This window comes from Cupressus sempervirens, chromosome 11 (genome assembly GCF_028749045.1).
Source record: "Cupressus sempervirens isolate cs-2001-9-10 chromosome 11, ASM2874904v1, whole genome shotgun sequence".
Lineage (NCBI taxonomy): Eukaryota > Viridiplantae > Streptophyta > Pinopsida > Cupressales > Cupressaceae > Cupressus > Cupressus sempervirens.
The window spans coordinates 11,182,001-11,206,775 of record NC_143128.1 but is presented as its reverse complement, the minus strand read 5'-3'; the positions used below and the strand labels follow the sequence as shown (position 1 = coordinate 11,206,775).

Below are 24,775 nucleotides of genomic sequence, written 5' to 3'. Positions count from 1 at the left end.
TTTGTCTCCATGAAACCAATCCATGAAGATTATCTAGCACATCATTCGAAAAATGAAAATTACGTTCATACACTTCAATATTATTTTAACATGTTTGTTAAGTACTTGGTGTTTCCATGTCTATATTCATACCATTTTTATTTTCAATTGTCATTTCATTTTCAATGTTATTTGGAATTTGAATCTTATTTTCATTTTTTCTTAGTATTTCTTTCGGGGCATGCATTTATATTGGAGTTTTTTGTGCATGATTGTTTGGAAATTTATTCTAATGAAGAAAATATAAATCGTTTAAATCATAACCTGCTTCTAAAATATCAACAATTTCATTACGAGAAAAAACTCAAGGGTTTGGAGACACACCTACATTGAATGTTTGATTAGAATTTGCACCTGAATCTCCTTGTATTGGGTTCTCTTCTTTAGCCTCTTCATCCATCGTGGTATCCTCAATGTCTTTCTCCTCTAAAAAATTGCTCAACTCTCTGATTCTTTGTCTTTTCTCTCATTGACATTGTGATCCCATGTTTGCACCAGTTTTGAATTCGAATCAACAACTTACAAATTGTAAAAGAAGACAAGAAAATAAAATAATTATGATAGACATTCACTATTGTAGTTTGAAACTATCATTCATTCATTGCAATAATTGAAAGATGCTTTGCGGGGCACCTTTTGGGGCCCAACGGGTACATCAAAATTGGGTACCTAATTATAAATCAAGCACCTAATTTTTAAATTATTGGGTAGCTGATTATTTAAAAATTGAGTGTTTGATTTGGTTAACAACTAAATTCAAATCAGATGCTTGATTCTAGTGACATGGACGGGAATTCACCATGGGTGGGAATTCACATCGAGTTTTGTCTTGGGGAAAGGCATGGCATAGGCTTGGTGGGACCAAGCCTATGCTTTTATGAACCAATTTTTGACTAAGGCATTTAATTGACAATTTTAGGGATTGTCATAATTTTTATATGGTCGTCCTGATTGAATTTCTTAACAAAATTAAAACCCATTATCGGTCTTACTATTCTGATTTCAAGAGTGTAAATTCTATAGTGTTATGATTTCATTTTCTATTTTTCCATTATTTATTAATCAAAAGTATTTCTTAAACATTAAATAATGACATTCACTAAAATTTTAATATCATTTTAATTTTTCATATTTTGTAAATTAATTTACGTGTCATCAATTCGCACACAATTCTTTTGAGGTTAAAAAGAAAAATTAAAAAATTAAAAATTGATTAAATTATGGTGTCCGTACATGAGAGGTTTTAGAAATTAGCTTAATCATCAATTAAAAATTAATTTAAAAAATCCACTAAAAAATTGAAGAAAATTATTCTGATCAATATTTGGTGTGTTAGGTAACTTCATTTAAAAGGATTCACAAAAAAATATTTAGTTGTGTCAAATTATGGTGTCAGTACATGAGCATGGTATGCTCTTGAAACAAACATTTTGAAAAAGTGGTTTTTAAAGATCCATACCAAAAATATAATCTATCATATGGGTATACAAATAAATTACATATTCAAAAAGAAGATTCTGGGCACTACAATTTTTATTTCTGACTTTTTTTATATTTACTTTCTAAATGGCTCAAATTTTGGCATCATTTGACAATATATTTCAAAAATAGGAAAAACATTTCTACTTTTTGGCCAAAAGTGAGACCAACTTCTTGCACTAACCCATATATGAATATTTATACTATAGCCTCATAGGTTTAACTGAATGAAGCTACCAAACATTAACACTCCCTCTTAGCTAAGGGGGATAAAAAAGAACATGAACAAAATATTACCTCAATGTAAAAAATGGTTTCTAAAATGTCAACTCATTTAACATTTGAAAGTGAACTCATTTGATATTGGGTAAGTGCACCAAGTTGTGGTGCCAAAAGGGGGTTATAAGTGGACACCTTTTTTTTGAAATCAGCAATTTCTAAACTTCAACAAGAATTTGAAGATAGTTACGCTCAAAATTTTAAGATATGACAAAAACAAAAGTAGTATTCCTTTGAATCTAGTTTCTAAACTACTAATTTTTTTCAAAATGGTTTACTTTTAGGTCCTCAAAAAAGGAGGCCACAGAAAGTGCTACTATTTATTTAAAAAAAAATATAACACAATACAAAATGTGGCCCCCCTAAAATTTTAAGTTTCTTTTTGAAATTCTTTAATCACTCTGGTCAAAAGTTATCTAACAATATGTAGTTTATCCTAGATTTTTTGGGTAATTTTATAATGTGTATTTTATTTAATAAATTTTTTAATTAGACACATCCCAAAAATATGAAATATCTGTGCGCTCCCCCTAGAAATGATTGAAAACTAATCTAAAATCAAAACTTCCTTTCTTTCAAAGTGTGTAGAATGCAGTCTAGTTTCTAAGAAACTAAGTTGTTGCAAAATTTGATGAATGAGCTAAAATCTATAGCCCAATTAGTATATGTTGGTTTTTTAAAAAAAATGGACATATATTCAAAAGAAATTATAGATGAAAGGCTTAAAATAGTTCAAATAAAAAATAAATTATATGGTTATATAGCTAACAGAGAGACCTACAATGTCATGTAACCTGATTTTATCGATGCTCAACCACAAGAAAACTTGAAGGAGAGCACACAAGAAAAATCAATCATTTTTTGTATGTTTGTAGCAAAACATGTCTCAGAGATAGTTTAAAGACTCCAAACCTTTGGGTTGGATCCCCAAGGAAAAACCAAACCTTAGGCTTGCTAGAATGCAATGCTTTGAATAATGCATGCACCCTATAGCACACACATGCTATTTAAAGCTTTTTAAATTTATGTCTTAATAATGTGTGCATGCTTTAGTGTGCACACACTATTGAGACCTAAATAGTGCATAGAGGGGGAAGGAGAGAGGTAGAGTGAGAGTGAGAGAGAGAGGAGAGGGGTGGGGATGGGTGTGTGTGTGTGTGAGAGAGAGAGAGAAAGTAGGGAAGTGGAGAGGGGAGAGAGAGAGTAGGGGATGGGTGAGAGGGGAAGTGAGAAAGAGAGAGAGAGAGAGAGAGTAGGGGATGGGAGAGAGAGGAAGTGAGAGAGAGAGAGAGAGTAGGGTGGGAGAGAGAGGAAGTGAGAGAGAGAGAGAGAGAGAGAGAGTAGGGGTGATAGAGAGAATATAGGGTGAGAGAGAGGAAGTGAGAGAGAGAGTAGGGGTGGCAAAGAGAGAGTATGGGATGGGAGAGAGAGGAAGTGTGAGAGAGAGTAGGGGTGGCAGAGACAGTACCGGATGGGAGAGAGAAATTGAGAGTAGGGGATGGTAGAGAGAGAGTAGGCTATGGGAGAGGGAGCAAGAGAGGGAGAGAGAGAGGAGGATGGGTGTGTGTGAGAGAGAGAAAGTAGGGCATGGAAGAGAGTGTGAGAGTGTCAAAGATAGTAGGGGTGGCAGAGAGAGAAAGTAGGGGATGGGAGAGGGGAGAGAGAGTAGGGGATGGGAGAGAGAGGAAGTGAGTGAGAGAGAGTAGAGGTGGAAGAGAGAGAGAGAGTACAAGATGGGAGAGACAGATTGAGAGTAGGGGATGGGGGAGACAAAGTAGGCAGTGGGAGATGAAGTGGGAGATGGAGAGTGAGAGAGAGAAGAGGATGGGAGTGAGAGAGAGAGAGAGAGAGAGAGAGAGAGAGAGAGAGAGAGAGTAGGGGATGGGAGAGGGGAGAGAGAGGGGGGGATGGTTATGTGTGTGTGTGTGAAAGAGAGAGAGTAGGGGATGGAAGAGGGGAGAGAGAGGGTAGCCTAAGAGAGATAGAGTAGCCTGAGAGAGAGGAGGAATGGGAGTGTGTGTAAGAGAGAGTAGGGAATGAGAGAGTGTGAGAGAGAATAGGGGTGGTAGAGAGAGTAGGGGATGAGAGAGAGAGTAGAGAGGGAGAGAGAGAGTAGGTGGTGGGAGAAGTGGGAGAGGGAGAGAGAGGGGGGGATGTGAGTGTGTGTGAGAGATCTAGAGAGTAGGGGATGTGAGAGAGAGAGGGGGGATGGGAGTGTGTGTCTATTAAAGAGAGAGAGTAGGGGATGGGAGAAGGGAGAGAGAGAGTAGGGGATGGGGGAGAGAGTGAGAGAGAGAGTAGGTGGTGGGAGAGGGAGTGGGAGAGGGAGAGAGAGAAAGAGGGGGGATGTGAGTGTGTGTAAGAGAGAGTAGGGGATGAGAGGGAGAGAGAGTAGGGGTGGTAGAGAGAGAGTACAATATGGGAGAGAGAGAGAGAGAGTAGGGGATGGGAGAGAGTGTGAGAGTGAGAGAGAGAGAGTAGGGGGTGGTAGAGAGAGAGAGTAGGGGATGGGAGATAGAGTAGGCAGTGGGAGAGAGAGTGGGAGAGGGAGAGTGAGAGAGAGAGAGAGGAGCATGAGAGTGTGCGAGTGAGAGAGGGAGAGTAGGGGATGGGAGAGGGGAGAGAGAGTAGGGGATGGGAGAGGAGAGAGAGGGGGAATGGGAGTGTGTGTGTGAAAGAGAGAGTAGGGGATGAGAGAGGGGAGAGAGAGTGGGAGAGGGAGAGAGAGGGGGGGATGGGAATGTGTGTAAGAGAGAGAGAGAGAGAGAGAGAGAGAGAGTAGGGGATGGGAGAGAGTGTGAGGATGTGAGAGAGAGTAGGAGGTGGCAAAGAGAGAGTAGAGAGGGAGAGAGTGAGTGTGTGTGTGTGTGTGTGTGTGTGTGTGTGTGTGTGTGTGTGAGAGAGAGAGAGAGAGAGAGAGAGAGAGTAGGGGATGGGGGAGAAGAGAGAGAGAGAGAGATAAAGAGAGGGGGATGGGTGTGTGTGTGTGTGAAAGAGAGAGAGTAGGGGATGAGAGAGGGGAGAGAGAGTAGGTTGTGGGAGAGGGAGTGGGAGAGGGAGAAGAGAGAGGGGGGATGAGAGTGTGTGTAAGAGAGAGAGAGAGAGTAGGGGATGGGAGAGTGTGTGAGAGATTATAGGGGTGGCAGAGATAGAGTAGGGGATGGGAGAAAGAAAGTGAGAGTAGTGGATGAGAGAGAGAGAGAGTAGAGAGGGAGAGAGTGAGAGAGAGACAATGGGTAGTGGGAGAGGGGGATGGGAGTGTGTGTGAGAGATCTAGAGAGTAGGGGATGGGAGAGGAGAGAGGGGGGGGATGAGAGTGTGTCAATGTGTGAAAGAGAGAGAGTATGGGATGGGAGAGGGGAGAGAGAGATAGTAGCCCGAGAGAGAGAGAGTAGGGGATGGGAGAGAGAGAGTAGGTGGTGGGAGAGAGAATGGGAGAGGGACAGGGAGAGGGGGGATGGGAATGTGTGTAAGAGAGAGAGAGTAGGGGATGGGAGAGAGAGTGAGAGTTGGGGATGGGAGAGAGAGAGAGAGAGAGAGTAGAGAGGGGGAGAGAGTGAGAGAGAGATAGTAGGTGGTGGGAGAGGGAATGGGAGAGGGAGAGAGAGGGGGGATGGGAGTGTGTGTGAGAGATCTAGAGAGTAGGGAATAGGAGAGGAGAGAGAGAGGGGGGATGGGAGTGTGTGTGTGAAAGAGAGAGTAGGGAAGAGAGAGAGTAGCCCAAGAGAGAGAGTGTGAGAGAGAGTAGTAAGTGGGAGAGAGAGAGTAGGTGGTGGGAGAGGGAGTGGGAGAGGGTGAGAGAGGGGGGTGAGAGTGTGTGTAAGAGAGAGTAGGGGATGGGAGAGAGTGTGAGAGTCTATGAGAGAGTAGAGGGTGGAAGAGAGAGAATGGGATGGGAGAGAGAGAGTGAGTAGGGGATAGGAGAGAGAGTGGGAGAGGGAGAGTGAGATAGAGAGAGGAGGATGAGAGTGTGTGAGTGAGAGAGAGAGAGTAGGGGATGGGAGAGGGGAGAGAGAGAGTACCCCAAGAGAGAGAGTAGGCAACGAGAGCAGGAGTAGGAGAGGGAGAGCAAGAGAGAGTAGGGGATGGGAGAGGAGAGAGAGAGTGAGAGAGAGAGTAGGGGATGGGAGAGGAGAGAGAAAGTGAGAGAGAGTAGGGGATGGGAGAGGAGAGAGAGTGAGAGAGAGTATGGGATGGGAGAGAGAGAGAGTAGGAAGTGGGAGAGGGAGTAGGAGAAGGAGAGTGAGAGAGAGAGTAGGCGATGGGAGGGGAGAGAGAGTGAGAGAAAGTAGGTGATGGGAGAGGAGAGAGAGTAGGAAGAGAGAGAGAGTAGGGGATGAGAGAGGGGAGAGAGAGTAGGGGATGGGAGAGAGAGTAGGTAGTGGGAGAGGGAGAGCAAGAGAGAGAGTAGGGGATGGGAGAGGAGAGAGTGAGAGAGAGTAGGGGATGGGAGAGGAGAGAGAGTGAGGGAGAGTAGGGGATGGGAGAGGAGAGAGAGTGAGAGAGTAGGGGATGGAAGAGAGAGAGTGAGAGAGTAGGCAATGGGAGAGGGAGTAGGAGAGGGAGAGTGAGAGAGAGAGAGAGAGAGAGAGAGAGAGTAGGGGATGGGAGAGGAGAGAGAGAGTGAGTGAGAGAGAGTAAGGGATGGAAGAGGAGAGAAAGAGTAGGGAGAGAGAGAGTAGGGGATGGGGGATGGTGGGCTAGGGAGAGATTTATTTTTACATAGTACATACGCACTATAGTGCGTACATGCTTTATAGTGCATACACACTATGTGAAATCACCAAAAAATGGTCATAAAGCAAGTTTGGGTACCTGTTGATCCATATTCTACTTTTGTTGTTGTTGTGCATTCTATTATTCTGATAGAAAACATGGGTTTCAAGCTATTGGAAGTTAGAAAACACTATTTGAAGAGTTTTTGAAGCTAGAAAACATCAAATTCAATCATTGGATATGTTATTTGAAGGCTTTTTGAATATTTTTTCTATAGAAAAGGTTAGTGTAATCCTTTTTAAATATTGTTTTTTGATATATAGAGACAAATTTGATTATAATTTGACATGTTGTTTAATATATAGTGAATTCATTGAAATTTTTATGTTTAAATGAATTATTATTTAGAAATGGTTAAAAATTTGGCAAGTTGTTTGATATATATTGTGCATTCATTGAAATAATTGTAATTTTTATATTTATTTGAATTATTTGTAATTTATAAATTTTAAGTAATTTAGATGTTTGAATAATTTGACATATAGAAATCATCATCATGCCAAGGAAGAAACCAAAAACTCAAACAAAAGAAGAGAGGGAGGTAGATTTGGCAATTAAAAGAGATGAAATGAAACTACTACATGAAGAAAGAAAATTTCAAAGCAATAATGAAGAATTGACTTTCGAAGAGGAATAAGAACCACTGATACAAAGAAACAAAGAGGAAAAATTGTAAAGACAAAGAGAATGAATGAGACCATTATGCTCAAAAAGATAATTAAATTGTGAAGCTACACCATCTTCCAATATTGGAGTCATATCATCGTCTCATGTTGAAGAGACACCAATTTGTAGATCCGATGATGTACACATTCCATCATGTCATGTTGAAGGCACAACATCAACATATCAAGTATGTGATATTCCATCTTTTGCATCTTATTTCCAAGGCTCATCATCTTTAGTTCAAGGTACACAAAATACTCAACCTTATGTTGATGTTCAAAATGTTGAGGGAATGGAAGTTATTATAATACCTTCTAAAATTTGTTTTAGAAGATCAAAATATTTGATTGATATTGATACTAATATTTTGAAATCAATGCTTGACAAGATTAGCAAGTGTACTTGTCAAAGAAAAGTTAATTGTATGTGGAGATTATTCTTTGAAGAATTAAATATTATAGGTCAATTCCAATTATTTGTTGAAATGATGATGACTTTGAAATTTAGGCCTATCATGAATATTCCTTGGCTAAGAACAATGGACGATTCAAATGAAAATGGTATTGTAAAGAATCGAATGAGTTCTTATGACAAAGTGGGTTCTAAATCATGTATAAAAGATAGTAATATCACAAGATGAGTACTTACATCAACAATAGTAAGTACCCAAATGAAGAAAGCTTGACTCATGAGAAAGACAAGCAAAATATTAAAAATTGGTAAAGGTACTCTAAGGAGAGCCATGCTAAGGCCTGAGAGATTGGAAGATCCAACAAAAAATGAGTTATGGACATTTAGTAGTAGACTACCACAAAAGGATAAAGAAATTAGTGAAGCTTTGAAATCATTGATCGAAGATTTTTGGAAAAATAAAACTTGTTTCCCCTAATCAAAGAGATGTTGTAAGAAAAAGGATTGGTAGCCAAAATTGCGACCCACATGCGAAACATTTTTTGAACTCAACTCAAACATAATTTTTTGCAAAATTTATTGGTATGTATCCTCAAATTTAAATAAGTCAAACATTTTTTGAGATGGATAAACCTTTTTATGTGAAGATAAATCACACACACACAACTTGTTTTTGTAGGATACATATTGAATTTTCTAACCATTTTGATGTTTTTAGGCATATATGTGTGTTTTTGAATTCTAAGTTTGTTTTGCAGGATTGTGACATGAATGAGCCACCAAGATCTTCAAGGGAATTCATATCCAATATTTTATGTGAAATAGGGGACAGCCAAATTTTTTAAAAGACATCATGCTTGGATGGTACATGCTTATTTTGTGGTTCTTTGCAACTTTTATCAACTTGTGAACATATGGATAGTACGTGTGCAATTTGAAATGAAATAATAGATTATGAAAAATTTAAGACAGTGAAATATGCTCTAAAATATGGGAAATAGGGTAAAAGATGTCATTTAGTAATTGAAAAGATTCCATTGTATGAGTTCATGAAGATGTTTTGTGAAAATATTATTTATGCGTATGCAAGGCATACAAATAGAGCTTGATGGTTGGATTTGCAATTCAAGTTGTGCAAGGATATGTTTCCACTAGATACCATTTTTTTGGTTGTTGATTTCATAGAGGAACTACACACTACAACCACAAAATGAGGTGCAAGCAAAGTATTATACTTCTCAACAAGTTTCCATATTTGTTCACATGACATTCATGTATTCACCTACAAGTACAGAGGATGACAGAAAAATTTTGAGGGAGTACCATTTTTACATTAGTGATGATCGATCACATTCTATGGAGTTTGTACATGGTTGTTTTCAACTATTTTATGGAGATTTAGTTAACAAGGGCATACCATATTGTCAACACATTATTTCGTCAGACCATTGTGCATTTTAATTCAAGAACATACAGATGTTCTATTGGTTGAGCAGGATGCATAGGTTGTGTAGAACTCAATATATGTAAAATTTCACAAAGGTTGGTCATAAAAAGGGAGATCACGATGGTACAGGCACATGCATCAAAATAGCCTTAGCTCATGAAGAACTAAAGTACAAAGATGGAGCAATATTGACATGCAAAATCCATCATCTATTGGTGTAATACTAAAATGTGTCTAGGTAAGTAAGGTGAGTCTACGGTTCACATATTTTTTTGGTTGATAGATAGTACTAACATTGCACCATATGAGGATTGTTGCACACTAACAAGATCAAGTGAGTTGCACTCTTTTAGAAGCTCTGATGTAGGTTCATGGAGTATCCACACATGAAAATGGCATGCTATTGTCCATCATGTGTAGAGGAAAATAAGGATGACTGTGAGTTGACTAAATGGGTGGACAAATGGCATATACAAGTTTTGGACCCAGTTGACACCTATCGTTCCCCACAAGCACTAGAAATGGTAGAGATGGATTCATCTATTAACTTTGACCGCTTGTTTGATCTAGTGTAACCATATATATATAATTTCAATATGTAACTTTATAGCTTTTAGCTAAGTATTTTCTAAATTAATGACCACATTTTATACATTTATTATTGGAAGCCATGTCTTTGTTGTTATTGCACCTGAAGATAATGAAGAAGGGAGATATTATTATTTGTGTTGTGTCCAAGCCAAAAAAAAATTGGATCACTTGATTATAGATGGTGAAGGGTAAGAGTACCATATCGATATGGTCATTATAACTGACACGTGGCTTAGATGATATTCTATGAAGAACCCTAACTTCTGGTTATTCAAGGATTGGCAAATAGAGAGGAAGGTTCTTCATTATTCAAACCTTGTTGTTGAATCAAATGTCCACTTGATAAAATATGGTGGAAAACCACATAATAAGATTCTTTGGAAAGTTTGTGAGTCAGACCATGAGGAAATACTTGAGATATTAAAATGTAGAGAAAATCTAGTTGGTTCATTAGATTGAATTGGGAGAGATGGAGAGAGAGAAAGAGTGGTTGATTGGATCCTTGGTGTCATTATAAGCCAGGATACCAAATTGAACCAAGGTAAAATTTGAGGAATTTGAGTTATTTTATATGCAATAAGGACTTTGTAGGTCTTTAGATAGATTTAAATGCCTTGGGGTCTTTGGGAAAATATTTAGGTGTCTAGAAGATCAAAAGAAGCTATGAGGAGTTGGAGTTTCCCTTTCTACCATACCCTCCAAATTCATTGTATTCCTCTACCTTGCTTGTTTCTGCATTGGTATGTTATTTGCATACCGAATGTGGACTGTCCCTCCCCCAAAACAATGTTGCAACCTCTCCCCCAAGACTATCCACATGACAAGGTGGGTATTGTTATTATCTGTAAGTGATGAGATAAGTTTAAATCATAGATTTTATGTTTTGATTTGTTTAAAATCTAGATACATTATTTTAATTTATATTAGATTCTTTAATAGGACCCATTTTTAGATTAGTCATTTGAATAAGAGAAAGTTTAGAATTTTTTTTTAAGATCAAAATGTAATGAAAGAACATGAAAATTGTTAGAATGTGAATGCTTTGTGATATAAAGTCATGATTGTGTGCATGTAACCAAAAACTTGAAACTGGCCAAAGCAAGGATATAATGGGAGAAGTTTCCAGGACTCATCAAGCCATTCAGTAAGCCACTTGATCATTGCTAGAAGCTCAAACAAATAATTCTTTGCATTTGGAACATTGTTACCAATAATGATATTATGACTAACATGATTTTATCTTTTATTTGTTTTTCCATCTATAATTATTTCAGATAAACTCTAAAACAAATTTATTTTTGAATCATAAACTTATAAAACCTATCTTATAATGCTAGATTGAATTTTGATGTGTTATCATCTAAGATATATATAAATGTATGAGAAGTTTAAATTAGCTAAATCTATTGGGATAAGTGGTATTGTAATAGATGGTTTTAAGATTCATTTGAAGAATATAAAGCGGCATAAGTGATGCATGTCATTAGACAAAACAATTTCTTCACTGGAAATGAAATTAGGAGCAGCAAGAGTTGTGAATGGAATGAAGATGAATGGAGTGGAGAAAGAAAATAAATCTTCAGCCAAAAAAGTAATTGTTGTGGTGGGAATCAACATTGCTTTTAGCAGTAGAAAATGATGTGATTCTGTTCGACACACTTGGATGCCACAAGGTCAACAACAATACTCAATTAAAACACTTGTAACAATTGTAAGTATTTTAATTTGAATATTACTATGCCTTGTTTGAAGCCGACAAATACAATGGGAAATTGGAAATGAGAATGGTAAGGGAAAAGCTGAAGAAGTTGGAGGAGGAGAAGGGGATAGTGATAAGGTTTGTGATTGGGCACAATGCTACACAAGGTGGCATTTTGGATCATGTAATTGAAGAAGAAGATGCAGAGCATAATGATTTCCTTAGACTCAAACATGTTGAAGGCTACCATTATCCCTCAACAAAGACCAAGATCTACTTCTCTACAACACTCACTAAATGGGATGTTGATTTCTATGTTAAAGTTGATGATGACGTGCATGCCAATCTAGATACATTATCATCATTCATGGTTTCATCTAAATAGTATATTTTATGTTATAATTTTTTTAGATAGTTCATGTGCTTATTTTTTGGGTAGAACTTATTTGTTGTTTTCATTAGAGTGGGTAATTCTACATAAAAAGCTAGTGTCATTTTATATGTTGTTTAAAGTTGATATCTATCTTAAAAGTATAAATATTTTACATTTGTGTAATATTTTAATCCAAAGATAACTAAGAATTCATTGAGTCTTCAAGAACTAGGTAAAAGGAATTTTAAAAGTTGATAAATTTGCCTTGTCCTTTGGAAAGTTTGGAAAATTGCCAAGGAAAATTTAGTTTTGACCTACTAGGAATTCTAGGCCTAAGTTAGGGATATTGATCCTTTGAAGGTGTTGGGGCCTTGAAAGTGCATGAATACTAGTGTCTTAGTCATAGAAATGATTAATCGAGTCTAAGTTTGAAGTCTTGAAACCTTTTTACTTGTTTTCCCTTAATTGGCCTAGTTAAGGGCAAGTGTCCCTAAAGCCATATTTTGATCCAAGTTTTCCAAGAACCCTAGGAAAAGGGAAGGACCTTAGGAGGGTGGAGTCCACTTAGATAAGTAAAGGTCATCATTTGGCAAAGGTTGGTAACCAATATATCATCTTGAAGTGGGTTTGGGTACCCTTAGAGGTTTAAGAACCAAGTTGTAGAAGTAGGCTATGTACTTTGCATCAATAAGGGTCATTAGACCTAGGTGTGATAGCTAGGGTGTAGGAAGTCACAATGTATTTGGAAGAGTCACTAATTGGTATAAAATTCAAGGAATATCTTACCATAGGGAAATGACCAAGTTAATGGACAAGTCTCTAGCTTAGGGAAGGGTCCCTAGCATGGAATTGCTAAGGGATAACCCATTTAACAAGTTGGAAGTGTTAGAAAGTATTTTGAATGTAGTAGAAGTTTGAATTATATAGGTGAGGATAGAAAAGAGTAAAAAACATATGAAGCAAGTGAATTGAAAAATGCACATATTGTTTCATCTTAAATAACAAAGTATATTGAGATTTGAATTTTTTTTAAAACGTTCAAAGGTAGATTGAAGGTCATCATTAATATTATTTTTGTTTAACATAACCTTTCAATATGTTGCTCTTCATTTTTGCTTGGTAAAAATTAAGTATAAATCTACACAAAAATCCATTTGCATTGTGCCTCATGTCTCTTAGTGGTGCAGGAGAACTCTCACATGGAATAATGAAATAAGGGTGTTTGGGCCTCTTAGGTTCAGCGTCAACCCTTTTGTACGACCCATTAGCAATTTGGGTATATTATTAACTCGTTGCTCAATGAGATCACAAGGGCACAATTTATGTAATATGAATGCATATACTTATAATCTAGGGTCTAGTAGTTGTTTTGGGTCAATCTAAACTCATTTGAATGGTTAAAATGCCTTTTAGGCACTAAAATGTAAAAAAAGCATTAAAAGTGCAAAAGTTGCTATGCAACTTTGCAACTTTTTGCATAACTAAGTAAAAATGCTTCTAATATTTCCTCCAACAGTCACAAAATTTCAAATATCATTGGATCAATTGGGGAAGACCATCATATATCCATTTTAGGTGGGTGGAAGATACACTGTACATTTTTGGCATTGAAATCAATAAAAAGAACCTTATTTTCTGCATTCTAGGCTATTTTTCTGCATGGTACTGTCATGAATAGATGCCTCGAGATCTATGCTTGGTATCATTGGATATATTTTTGAATAATATTTATAATGCAATTGGTTTGAGGTCTTCAAATGTTGTAGAACTCAAGTTATTCCTATTTTAGTGCCGACAACCCAAAATTCAAGGGTTTCAAGGGTTTTGATTGAAATCAAGATACAATGTGAGACTCCACCATATGAAAATTATGGCCTTTTTTGGAGTCCTTGTATTCTTAATGCGCTTTAAGATGATTTTTGTTTGAAGTGATAAGATGTAGGGAGAAGGAAGAAACATGATGCCCTAGATACATATACCTTGTATGCATCAATACACAAACCTTTTGTCCCAACATTTTAAAGCCTCAACATTCCATATTATGGTCTATAACTTGGTAATAAATATATTTGGATTATTACTCAACATCTCCAATTGGTCTCATGTTTTTATCACATGTTTACATGGTACCTCCTTCGTAAATGTGGCCTAATTAGCCCTTGTGTCTAAATGTTGTCCCCACAGGTTTTGACAATTTGCTTGCTAATGCGATCTCTCAAGTTTGGACTCTGATAGTACATTACAAATAGGAATTAATCTTGGTGTTATTCTTTTCTTTTCATGTTGAGCATACAAGTTGTAGTCCTAAGTCTCATTCCTTGGGCTATTAGGAATCCAAGAGGTTAATGAAGGAACTATGTCCTTTTCTCAGTTTGGGGTCTTTAATTCTAGTTGATATGCCTATTCTAATGTAAGAACATCATTTCTTGAGTCTATGTTCTTGGTTCTATGTCTAGTGTAGGTTTCTTGTATTAAGTAATATTTGTTGTCAAGGTGCAAGTGTGGGATCTTGAGCCTTTTTGGGCTATCAAACCTTGTTAGGTTGTTCTTGTAGGTTGTACTCTCCCAATCTACCTTGTTAGTACCCTGCCACCTACATCACTTAGGCCCTTTTGTATGTCTTTTAATTCCCTTGCATTATCTTCATAGTTACTAGTGTATAGGTTGATATTTGAATCTCAACATGTGAATAGTTTGTCTTAGTTCTCATATGTAGTCAAGGTCCTTGACATCAATTAAAATTCATAAGTTACATGCATTATCAAAATGCAATTGGGTCTCACAAACTTTATTGCAAGTTTTCTCATGCCTAAGTGGTTGGCAAACCTTAAGACCCAACCAATAAGTCATCCTCCTATGTTGATAGGCATGTAATATAATCAAGTCTCTAGGAATTGATTGCAAGCTCTTTATGCATCTTCACATGTCATTGGGTTAAGTCTTGGATCCCTAAAATCTAGTCTTCAATACCTAATTTTATATCACCCTCTTAACACAATCATAGTTAAGTATTTGAGACTTGACTACATATGGACATGTATTGAATTTACAACTTGTAAGGTAGCTCTAGGACCCAATTACATATTGTATCTCTTCTACACTTCCAACCAAGTCTTTGGATATGATTACATATCTTCTTTATAGAAACTTTTAGTCAAATTTATTTAGAGCAAGATGGGCCCTTACAACTTCTATGAGAAAATACTCTAAACAATGTGTTTTGACAAAGGTTTTCGAATGCAACCTTAAAGCTTAAGTTTCTCGAATCAGGTAAATGAATTATCCAAAGACTTCTTAGTAATATAATGGTTTCAAATAACATAATACATCCCAAATAACTAGTTTTAAAAATACCAAGAGCCTATCTCTAAGGTAAACCAATCATCCAAGCCTATTAGGCCTACAAGCCCCCAATTAGCCCTCAAATGTTGTCCTCTTGCATTTTCTCCATATTTTTCCATAACATAAAGAAAATAAATTGAATATTAGGATACTCATTTTTATTCTCTATAACATATCAAAATATGAGGTATGGTTATTTTGGACCAATTCTTTGTTGTTACACTATGGGCCACTTTTTAAGCATAAAAACCCCTCTATTTACAAAGGAACTATATGGAATAATTATCCCCCAACCATACAACTTGGTAAAGTATCTTAATATGACCCTAAAGTGAGGATTATTCAATTGGATTGAACCCATAAACTTTTTATATGTGCTTTTTATGAAACCCTCAGCAAACAAGGCCAAAAACTAGGGCCTCTTCAAATCTAACCAAGAAATCACTTTTAGGACCTATTAGTTGATCCTACACCATATTTATGATGACTAATTTTACTATTTTACATAAAACCATGGACTCCTTTAGGAAGATCTCCCACTGCTATACCTATGGCATCAAATTTAATGCATTTTTATGCACCCAAGCACTCAGAACTTGTCTAGTTGAATGATCATCTGCATCCTCTGACTATTCCCTGCATTAGTATGCATAATTACTTATGATATATTTTAATATTCCATCCCCAAGTCATAGTTAGAATAGAAAGGGGATGGTTACATCATTTTTCTTGAAGGAAACTAGTGCAGGTCACCAAGGCAAATGGATAGTGGTCCTATTTTTGGATTTGGAACATTAATAAGAATTTTGTAATAAGACCAAAGTGTAAGGTCAATTGGGCTCTAGGTGCCATTATAAGCCAGAGTGTCAAATTGTACAAATGGGTCAAAAATAAGAAATTTTGGTGGTTTTTAAATGCAAATAGGATTTTTTTGATCCTTAGAAGGTTTTAATAGTCATTAGAGTCAAGTCCTAGGTGTATAGGAAGTTAGTTGTCAAAAATTGTCAAAAATTGCAAAAATTGTCAAGCAAAATTGCAAAAATGCTGACAACTCTGAAATATGTTTGTAAAAATGATTATATGTTGGCATAACGATTTGAAATATGGTTATGAACAATGAAGACATAGAGGACATGTTTAAATATTTTGTACATGGAGAGGACAACATGATGGTACAGACTAGGGAACATTTGCATGAATAAAACTCTAATTTTCTACCATTTTCACTAATTTTCTATGTTGTATAGAACTGTACAGAATGGGAGAAGGTATCAATTGACATGGTTGGATAGGTTGATGAACTAGGCTTCATTTTATTTTGGTTTGAAGGATTTATCTTTCCATTTGTTCAAGTTATTGCATTTTTTGTTCAAGTTGCTTGTTTGAGGCTGAATTTGAGTGTTTTGGGAAACATGCATGGTTGGAGTTTAATGCCACTTAGAGGAATGCAAGTTAGGGGAGTGTACTTTAATATGGTAGAGTTTTAGGCTTGGAGGAGAAGGTTTCATATTTTCACCAGTCGGCCCTAGGCTGAACATCCCTATGTGTTCAGCCTAGATTTGTAGGAGAAGTGGTGATTAGACTTGCAAACCAACTAATCTAACCTAGGAAAATGCTGAAATGGAGATTTGGTATGGGGAGGAAGAGTTCCATGTAGTTGTGCTTGTTCTATGAATCCTTATCCTAACATTTACTTTGGAAAGCCAACCTAATTAGGCCTATTAGGTCTATGAACCAAGTGGGAGTTAGGACATGCTGGAGTAGGTTTAGCCCAAGATATTTTGGAGTCTTCAAGAACCTGGTAAAGGGTATTTAAAAAGAAAATTTGTTTGATACCTAATTTGGAAAGTTTGGAAGTTAGCCATAGAAAACTAAAAATTGACCTACTAGGATTTCTAGGCTTGATTTTGGAAATTTGGTCTTTTGGGGGTTTTAGAACCCTAAAAGTGCATGAATCTTTGTGGTATGAACCTAGTGATGTTGTTCCTAGCCTAAGTTTGGAGTTTGAAAACCAAATTTCACAGTTTGCCTTATTTGGACTAGTTGAGGGCTAGTGTCCCTAAAACCTACAATTTACCCAAGTTTTCTAAGAGCCCCAGAGAAGGGGAAAGACCTTAGAAAAGTGGAGTCCACTTGGAGAGATAGTGGTCAGTATTGGGTAAAGGAAAGTAAGCCTAATTGGCACTTTGCATTGGATGGGTGTTACTAGGCACTTAGGAAGCTTTTGGTGAAAGAAGGTTGTAAGATCTACATTAGAAACAATGTGAAAATGACTATCTACAAAATGTCATCTAAGTAAATAAAAACATCAAATTGGACCTAAGTGTGGTATTATGGGTATTGGATGCCATTTATTGCAAATTTGTAAACACAAAGAGTTTTTTTGTTGCATTTCACCAATCTCACTATGTCCATGGTCATTGTTCTCTTTTCATTCATGTTTGGGGGTATGTTACTGGTGTATAGCACCACGGCACTTGGTTTAAATATTTTCGTTTTCATGTTTTTTTTTACCTACTTAGGCTAGAATAAACAACCCTTGAATGAGAAGTCCATGGTTGTCAAAGAAAGACACCATTTTGTATGCTTAAGGCACTTTATTTAATTTATAAGAAAAAGTTGCTGATAAGGAAAATTCAAGATTTTTAATATTTTTGGTCAATAAATCCTAGGACTAATTTTTTTTTATCTAATTTGAGTTATGTTGGAACCTTTTCCAAGTCCTAGATGTGGAATCAAGTGAAAAATGTGAAAATTGCACTTTTTGTGCAAAGTTGCATTGTTGAAAATTGTAAAAGTTGCTCAAATTTCCAACTTAGTGGGAAAAGGGTTATAACTATTAAAATATTGGTTCTAACCATTAAAATATATATAAGAGATATATATACCTCATTTGTGAGGTCTGGAGGACATTAATATACAGATTGGAAGAAGTTGTAAAGAAAGAAATTTAGTTTTTGAGTCATTTTTACTATTGTTTTCATTCTGCACAAAATGTATGGAATTTTAGACTAGATGTGATAAATTTTTGAGATAGATCTTTGAATCATCTTTCTTTTTCTTCTAGTCTCATCATTCTACATGTTTTCTAACTCAAGTTATTGTATTTTTAGTGAAACTAGGTTTATAAGACAACATTTTGGTGCACACAGCAAAAATGGGCCTCTAACTACAATTTTCTTTGTTGAAATTTCATGATAATTTGGGAAATGAAAGTTAGTAGGGCCTTTTTAAAGATTCTATGGTTTCAAGACTGCAGGATGTGTTTTGTGATTTTTCCAATCAAGCCCTAGGTCAAGTACCATGAAAGATTTGACCTCTTGTAGCGTGTTGATTTGTGAATGGTAAGAGTTTGGGAATTGGTGAAGTGCCGATCATTTGGAAATAAATTATTTTAGGTTTTTTGAACCTTATTGAGCATTGAGTTCATTTCCATGACCCCGTTTCCACTAGTTGCTTTGTAAACTAGTCATCTGCTTGATTGGGACATGCTTGGGAACTAACAATCTCCATTTAAGTTGAAGTCTCCATTTAAAGTTGGAAATGAGATTTATGTTGTTCTATTAAGATCATTAATATATTTTGATGAAAAATTTGAGGGATAATGCCCAACTTGAGTATCCTAGCATCCCAAGTCCTATAAATGCAAAGTTGCAATGTTGCTCAAAAAGTTGCTTCAACAACTTTTGCAATTTTTGCAAAAAAGTTGCAAATGGAAGTTTGGGAAGTTGTAACTATCCATGCTTGTGTATATGATCATGGGAAATTTTTTCTTTAAAGGTTAGATGGTTTCCAGTTAGATTTGCATTTTAAAGCAACTTTTACAACTTTTGCAATTTTGCACAAAAAGTGCAACTAATGCAAAGTTCACTACATTTCACTTCTAGGACTTGGAAAAGGTTCCAAACTATTAAAAAAAATTGAAAACACCTAATCCTAGGCTATCTTGACCAAAACCTCAAAAAAACTGAATTTGGCCTAATTAGCAACTTTTGCTCATATCTTGCACAAAGTGGCCTACACATACATATCTTGCTCATATCTCTATCACCGTTCATCATGGGATTAATCTATTTATTTCATTAGCTATGGGCGGCTGGGTAAACACTTGCCCCAAGCTCATGCGATCCTTTTGAGTGCTCAAAAATTCTCGAGCACACTGAATCAAAATGTCCCTAAGGGTTACTAAATGCCATAGGGAAACGATCTTTGATGGGGCATATCTTGGAGCTCGTGTGAGGTATGGATGCGATTATAGGTGCTATAAGACCATATTGAAGAGACCTACAATAACCTCTCCCTTTTTAGAGATCTTACTCCTTTTTGATTTTGCAACACCATCTCGGGTGATGCCAAAACTTGTAGTGTTGGCCAGTACAAAGTTGCCAACTACCTAATCTCCCTCACCATTCATTATGGGATCAAACTATATGTTCTATTATCTCTTCATGGTTGGGTAAACCCTAGCCCCAATCTCATCCTATCCTATTGAGCCCTTGAATTTTCTCAAGCATGCCAAACCGAAACATCCCTAGAGTCACTAAATGTCATAGGGCAGTGATCTTTGACGAGGCATATGTCGGAGCTTGTGTGAGGTATGGATGTGATTCTAGGTCTTATAGGACCATGTTGCAAAGACCTACAATAAATTCTCTCATTTTTTTGGAGATCTTACTCTATTTTGATTTTATGATTCCATCTCAAGTGATGTTGAACCTCATAGTGTTGGCCAGTACAAAATTGCCAACTGCAAAATCTCCCTCATTGTTTGTCGTGGGATCAAACTGTCTATTCCATTAGCTCTAGGTGGCTAGTTAAATGCTAGTCCCAAGCTCATCCTATCCTATTGACCATTCAAACTTTCTTAGGAACATCAAACTAAAATGTCCCTAAGGGTCACTAAATGCCATAGGGTAGCGATCTTTGATGGGGCATATCTCAGAGCTCATGTGAGATATGGATGCAATTCAAGGTGCTAGAGGACTATGTTGTGGAGAGCTACAATAAATTCTCTCACTTTTTTGGAGATATTAATCCATTTTGATTTTTCTAAGCCATCTTGGGTGATGTTGAAACTCATAGTTTTGGCCAGTAGAAAGTTTCCATCTGGAAAATCTCCCTCACCATTCATCGTGGGATCAAACTATTTGTTCTATTAGCTTCGAGTGGCTAGCTAAACCCTAGCCCCAAGCTCATCCCATCCTATTGAGTGCTTGAACATTCTTGAGCATGCCAAATCGAAATTTCCCTAAGGGTCACTAAATTCCATAGGGCAGCAATCTTTGATGGGGCATATCTCAGAGCTCGTGCAAGGTATGGATGCAATTCTAGGTTGTATAGGACTGTATTATGGAGACCTACAACAAAATCTATCACTTTTTGAAGATCTTACTCCATTTTTATTTTGTGATTCCATCTCAGGTGATGCTGAAACTCATAGCGTTGGCCAATACAAAGTTGCCAACTACCAAATCTCCCGCACTATTCATTGTAAGATTGAACTATCTATTCTATTAGCTCTAGATGGTTGGGTAAATCCTAGCTTCAAGGTCATCTAGTCCCATTGAGTATTTGAATATTCTCAAGCACACTGAACCAAAACATCCCTAAGGGTCACTAAATGCCATAGGGCAATGATCTTTGATGGGGCATATCTCAAAGCTCGTGTGAGGTATAGATGTGATTCCAGTCCTATAGGACCATGTTGCAGAGACCTAAAATAATGTCTCTCACTTCTTGGAGATCTTAATTTGTTTTGATTTTGTGATGCCATCACAGGTGATGCTGAAACTCATAGTGTTGGCTAGTACAAAGTTGCCAATTACCAAATCTCCCTCATTGTTTTTTATGGGATCAAACTCTCTATTATGTTAGCTTTGAGTGGCTGGGTAAACCCTAGCCCCAAGCTTGTCTCATCTTGTTGAGTGCTTGAACATTCTCGGGCACGCTGAACCAAACATCCCTAAGGGTAACTAAATGCCATAGGGTAGCGATATTTGACAGGGCATATCTTAGATCTCGTGTGAGATATGGATGCAATTCTAGGTGCTATAGGACCATGCTGTAGAGACCTAGAATAACCTCTCTCACTTTTTGGAGATCTTACTCTATTTTGATTTTGTGACACCATCTCAGGTAATGCTAAAACTTGTAGTGTTGGCTAGTACAAAGTGGCCAACTACCAAATCCCCCTCACCATTCATCATCAAATCAAATTGTCTATTTTGTTAGCTCTGGGTGGCTAGGTAAAACCTAGCCCCAAGCTTGTCCTATCCCATTGAGCACTTGAATGTTCTCGGGAATGTCGAACCAAAACATCCCTAAGGGTCACTAAATGCCATAGGGCAGCAATCTTTGTCAAGGTATATCTCAGAGCTCATGCAAGCTATGGATGTGATTTTAGGTGCTATAGGACCATGTTGCAAAGACTTATAATAACCTCTCTTACATTTTAGTGATCATACTCTATTGTGATTTTGTGATGCCATCTTAGGTGATGTTGAAACTTGTAGTGTTGGCTAGTAGAAAGTTGCCAACTACCAAATCTCTCTCACCTTTTGTCGTAGGATCAAACTATCTATTCTATTAGCTTTAGCTGGCTAGGTAAACACTAGACCCAAGATTTTCCCATCTCATTGAGTGATGAAATGTTCTCAGGGGAGGTTGAACCGAATCATCCCTAAGAGTCACTAAATGCCATAGGGCAGCGATCTTTGATGGTGGCAATTGGATATGTCATCTCATCCAATGATGGAGACTCCTGATAGAAGGTAAAGGGGTGATCATACACATCATTTTGAACATGTTATTTTTTTATGGTAATAAGGTAATCCTTTTTTGTAAGGTCAAGGAACTTGAGGTTACCTATAAACCCAAATTGCCTTAGTCCTAAGAATTTTCCTTTTATTATTATTTTTGTTAATAAGTTGACTCAATAATGTTTTGAGAGTCATCACACCTTGTATAGTTTCATGTTATCACTAAATAGAGTTAGTGGAATATGTTAATGATCTTCTTAGTTGCCTTAATAGTCATTTCATGGGTTTGAAACATAACCACTTCCCTTTGTGAAGAGTTGTTCAAAAATCAACAAATTACATGTTGTTGCAAAGAAAATATAGTCATAGGATGTTAGAAGATTATTTTTACTCATAGGATTTTGAAGAATATCTTGGAAGGTGGTGCAGGTGCACCCTTTCAAGGCTCCCACATTATCATTTTTGGTGTAATGAACTTCTTTGAAGAAGTATGTGAATACAATAACGACATTTAGCTCATGCTTGTGTGTCCAAGCTAGGATAGGTCCTAAAGTTTCCTCTTTGGTATCTAGTGAGAATGGTACCTTGACTCTGGGTTGGTACCCTTCTTAGATTTTTGTTGGGGGAAGGTTGACTTAGGTGTTTTTATTGCATTTTAGGTGGACTTGTTTAGAAGATCAAAGTGCATGAATAATGCAATGTTATGTAAATCTACCACCTTATGGAAGGGATGTTATTATGAGTTTGGGGATTCTTAGGTGAAGGAAGATAGTAAAATTTTCACTCCCAAGGATGTCTTGGAAAGGCATAGCATAGTCTTGAAATGTCAGTCAAAACAAGATTACTCGAGCAATAAAAATTGCCCCAAAATTGCTTTCAATTTTTACAAGTTGTTGAGCAACTTTTTCCAATTGTTACTAAAAGACCTGCATTGTCAAGAAGCTTTGAAAAATCAACCTATCTCTAACCCGGAGAAACCTATTTATGCTTGGAGGAACTATAACCAAGGGTTGACAACTCATTTCTTGTAGGAATCCATACTGTTGGAATGTATGTAGTAGATTGTGATTGTTTTAGCATAGATTTTACTAGTTTTGAATCTTGTTTGGAGGCAAATCACATGGCTATTATCACTTTGTTACATGTTGTAGTTGTCTTATTATTATTTTTCCATTTTCCATGCATTATTTATAGTTTGTGACCAAGTTTTGAAAGGTTTTGTAAATTTCTTCAAAGATTCTTGTCTGCTACAAGTTTTGGAGTTGTATATCATGAAAGGGTTGTTAGTCTTATCTCCACTATGGGAATTCCATGGTCTTATAAATTTCAAGGATATAGACTCTAATGTATTACATTATGCAAGAAAGGGCCCTAAAAGTGAGTGCAAAAACTTCTTTGACCAAGCCTTAGGTGAGCTAGGCAATGCCAGACTAGGGACTATCAGCAAAGAAAGATCTCTTGAGAGCAAAGCTTGAAGAATAAGGCTTTCCCTTCTGAGGGATTGAAGAGGGGTATGAGGAGGTTCTAACTTGTGGAGGAGGATTCTTGATGAAGTGTGGAAGGTTTCATAAAAGAGGAGATAGCAGACAACCAAAAAAACCCTACCAAACCCTCAATTTTGCTATTTTTGTTATATGACCTGTAGGCACCCTGAGACCCTAAAAATCCTTGAGCATGGGTCCTATGTATAATTTTTTATTAAGGCTAGAGGTGTTTAAAATCAAATATGACATAGGAAAAGGGTGAATAACTAGGGCTAAGGGCTCCCCCAACTATCCAAACCACCCTGCAAGAGTTAACACAATGGAAGCAAACACAAATGGATAGCAACCAAAGGAGGAGAAGATGAAAATACTTCTATTTATTCATCAAAATATTTTCATACATGCCCAGTTGTGAGGCCTTCTTGGTTATGGCCAATTTAATACATTTAGTTACAAAGATCCAACAGCAAATTCACACTTTCAATTTTGCTCCCTCAAAACTTTTCTTCCCAAAAAACTTACTTAGCTCTAAGCCTAAACTCTCTATTTATACTTGAAAAAATGGCTTATAGAACATTATAGAACATTACATAAGAGGAAGGTCGACCCAACAATGTTCTGGACTCATTCCAAGAAAAGATCTTAACATAAATGTTGTGAATGAAATAAATCCTGTGAGTTGGCTTGCAAAATACAGTCCAAATACTGACACTCAGCATATACTAGGTAACTCGGAACATGAAGAATCACTCGACATCCACTGGGTAACTCAGCACATGAAGAATCACTTAGCATCCACTGGGTAACTTGACACATGAAGGAATTGCTAGGCACAAGAAGGACTGCTAGGCACATGAAGGAATTGCTAGGCACATGAAAGATTGCTAGGCAAGTGAAAGAACTACTAGGTGAACAAAATGAGTAGGATAAAAAGGCAACCCAAGATGCTCCTGCATCAGACAACCGGGGTTGAAAGAAATGATTCTCCTAAATCATTGAGATGTCCCAACCTGAGCTGAATCCAACTCAAATTGAAATATCCATGAAGCATCTTCAATAGGTCTATTCTTCCACTTCACGATATATTCATAGTAATCTTTTCCTCTTTTACTCTTGCCAACTCTTTGATCCAATATCTATTCAACTTCCTCACTCTGTTTCTTAGGATAATCATCTTGTATAACAACTTCATCCTCTGACTCATGATACTTATACAAATTAGCAATGTTAAATATAGGAGTTATATCCATGTCATCGGGTAACTCCTCTTAATAAGCATTACCACTGTCAAACTTTTTCAATATCTTACAAGGTACAAATTTATTCATCTTCAACTTGCTATATGTTCCAACTAGGAATCTTCCTTTCTTTAGATGAACCATCACCTCATCACCAACTTGAAAATCATGGTGTCTTCTAGACTGATCAGCA

At 36.8% G+C, this 24,775-nt stretch overlaps 1 pseudogene; it reads left to right on the top strand.

Annotated features, from left to right (window-relative positions):
* The window catches only part of LOC149527981 (putative beta-1,3-galactosyltransferase 2), a 38,382-nt pseudogene extending 26,610 nt beyond the window's left edge, over positions 1–11,772 (top strand).
* Positions 11,773–24,775: the final 13,003 nt, after the last annotated feature.